This window comes from Guillardia theta (assembly GCF_000315625.1).
Source record: "Guillardia theta CCMP2712 unplaced genomic scaffold GUITHscaffold_27, whole genome shotgun sequence".
NCBI lineage: Eukaryota > Cryptophyceae > Pyrenomonadales > Geminigeraceae > Guillardia > Guillardia theta.
Window position 1 is genome coordinate 588,994 of NW_005434647.1, and position 284 is coordinate 589,277.

The window sequence follows — 284 nt, forward strand, 5'->3', positions numbered from 1 at the left end:
GGCGGCGACTCATTGCTGCCTCTCGAGTCTCCCTTTTCCTTACCACCCTGTCCTCCACTTTCAGACGCCTTGTCTGCATTCGGTTGACTAACCGTAGCTTGCACCTCCGAGGCTGCCACATTAACTGACGCAGTACCCGACTGTGTTTTCTCACCCCCAGCAGTAAAAAATACCTGTTCATCATGCAAATTCACAGCCCAAGAGTCACTCCTCCTCCCAAGTCAATTCGGTTGACAACTTGGACCGCTTATTCAAGCGCGCGACATCTCGAATATCAATACAAT